This window comes from Chrysochloris asiatica, unplaced genomic scaffold (genome assembly GCF_000296735.1).
Source record: "Chrysochloris asiatica unplaced genomic scaffold, ChrAsi1.0 scaffold00011, whole genome shotgun sequence".
Taxonomy (NCBI): Eukaryota; Metazoa; Chordata; class Mammalia; order Afrosoricida; family Chrysochloridae; genus Chrysochloris; species Chrysochloris asiatica.
The window spans coordinates 34,309,558-34,312,660 of NW_006408529.1; positions in this window are offsets into that span (position 1 = coordinate 34,309,558).

A 3,103-nucleotide genomic window follows, 5' to 3' on the forward strand; every position below is an offset into this window, starting at 1 on the left:
CTTGCAGTTCAAACTGACTTGCAGTCTGACGCATTAGCCCACAAAGCCACACCAGGACTCCGACTCATGAAGATAAAGGTGTGGTATTTTTCTTGTCCAACCACACTTCCTGATGAGCAAAATCATAGTAAGTCCCCACCTGAATACACCTCCAATGAAGCTCCCCCTTTTCTGGCAGTCAGAGCTTGTACAGAGGTGAAAGCTGTAATTATGAGCCCCATCAAAGGATGTGGGGAGCTAGTCGCATCAACCCCAGTGTCTGGATTCAGGTGAACCCTGCTCCAAACTGATAGAGACAGCCCTGGCAAACCCTGGACTAATTCTAACTAGGAGAAGCAGTTGAATAGACATGTAAGGGGATGGAAAAAAAAGAGAGGTTTGTAGGCATGGCACAGCCATCTTGAACTTGCATGGGAGGATTTGAAGGCAAGAGAGAAGTAGGTGGGGCAGAGTCATACCACTTATTGGTAGAGAGAGAGTGGGAGTTTTTTCTTATGACCCACATTACCCTGGTGACCAGAAGCATGACCAGCTCCTGTCCCCATGCACTGCCAACACAGCTCTACTCTCAGCAACCTCACCTGGATACACCTTCAGTGAAGCTCCCCCTTTTCTGGCAGTCAGAGCTGTATTAAAATGAGTAGTGAGCTAGCAGCTCCAACCCTGGCACCTGGAAGCAGGTGTGGCCTGCACCAGACTTACAGGATTGATTAATGCAGGTCTGGATTGGCAGAACCCCTTGCCCTCACCTGTTCTCTGGAACAGAACTACTTTGATCCCCCAGCTGCTTCAGGAACTACTGCATAAACTACTTCTGGATTGGGTGCCCCAAACAGAAAACACCAAGTCCTACAGGAATACCATCTAGGTTTGGAATGTTACTTTCTCGTTCCTTGCCCACCTGTGATGTGAGATCCTTGACTAACAAGAAATTCCAGAATTTTCTCTTCTCTGAATCTAGCACTGGCCCTGTTTGTTTGTTTTTTTTTTTCCTTTTTATTGTTTCTATTTGTTCCTTCTTTCTTCTCTTCCTGACTCTCTTTGCCTTCCTTTGTTTTTTATCCTTTCCATCTCTGCTTTCACTTTTTCTTCTTTTTCAACTGCTGCTGCTCCTTTTATTTTTCTCCTTGTTTCTTTTACTCCATTTGCGTCATCATGTAAACTCTACTTGACAGAGGCAGCTCTTCCTCAGTCATATTTTGAGTGCCTTGCAACCTGAAAGGCTCATTTTTCATCACTGTATCTGACAGTATACTGGTGTTCTTCATCATGTTTAATTATTCAATATTCTGGCACTATCTGATAGTGTTCCACTGTTATTCATAAGGTTTTCAGTGACTAAATATTCAGAAGTAGTTGTCCTTCCTTCCATCTAGTCTGTCTTAGTCTGGAGGCTCATCTTAAATCTATCTACCATGGGTGGCCTTGCTGGTATTTAAAATACCAGTGGCATAGTGTCCAGAGTCACAACAACCTGCAAGTCACCACTCTATAACAAACTAACAGATGAGTGGTGGTGACAAATTAAGCTTTGATTTCTCAGCAGAAATCAAGCAAGCAAGAAAGCAATTGGAAAACAAATACAAAACACTAAAAGAAAAAAATTACCAACCAGGAAACATGCCCAGCAAAGCTGCTAAATATGGTGGTAAAATTAGGAAATTTCCAAATAAACTGAAATCAAAGGAATTTGTAATAGTCAGATAACATTACCAAAAATACTAAAGGAGACCTTTGGACTGAGAATCAAAAAGAGTGGACAGCAGCCTGAGACTGACTTACATATGACATCACCCAGAATTCAGTCCAGATAAGGAAGTATCTGAAATAAAGCAAACCTACAAGATTGAAAATGAAGTCATCTACAAAACAAAAAGAGAGGAAAATGCAGCTACAGAACTTCCAAATGATGAGGAAATCAAGTAGATTTCAAGATAAAACATAATGTTTTAAACTGGGGAAGAAATTAATAAATTACAAGGTGCCCTCAATGAAGATTAACACAGCATCACATCAAATCAAGAAAAAGATTTAGTAAATTTTAAACAACAGCAATAAATAAATTGACATGAAGATTTAGTAAATTTTAAACAACAGCAATGAATAAATTGACAAGATAACTCACAAACAAAATGAACTCCACACAGAAAATTATGTGGAACAAAGAAATCAGCAGCACCACAAACATACACAGAGAAACAAGCAACAAAATGACTGTAATCAATTCATACCTATCAATAATCATATTGAATGTCTATGGATTAAATGTACCAGTTAAGACAAAGAGTAGCAGAATGGAAAACAAAACAGAACCCCCTCAATATACTGTCTGCAAGAGACACACATCACACATAAAGAAAATAATAGACTAAAAATCAAAGAATAGAAAAAAATATATCAACCTATTGCCAATCAAAAATGAGAAGGAGTGGCAATGTTAACTTCAGATAAAATAGACTTTAAGGAAAAAACCAACATAGACAAATAAGAGCATTATCTCCTGAACAAGAGGACATACCCATAATAAATATCTATGTTACCAGTGAATGAGTCTCAAAATACATATATCAAACTAATAATATTGAAGAAAGAAATAGATGGCTTTTCTGATAAAAGACAGAACAACTAGGAAACTCAACTAAGACACGGAATAACTAAATAACAAAATAAATCAAAGACCTCATAGACTTTTTTAGGGCACTCAACCAAATAACAGTATACATTCTTTTCCAGGGAACATGGAACATTCTGCAGCATAGACCATATGTTAGGCCACAAAGTGAGCTTGAAACATTGAAATAACTACAAAGCATATTTTTAGAACACAATGCTATAAAATTAGAAATCAACCAAAGGAAGATCAAGAAAACAAAATCAAATACATGTAAATTGAATAACATCCTGCTTAAAAGCTACTGAGTAACAGAGGAAATACAAAACGAAAGAAAAAAAAAAAATCCTTGAATCAAATGAGAATGAAAACACAGCATACCAGAATATTTAGGACATAGCAAAAGTAGTGCTTTGATTTATACAAAGAAAACTACAAACACTACTCATGAAACCAAAAGAAACTTACAGAAATGGAAGAATGCACCATGCT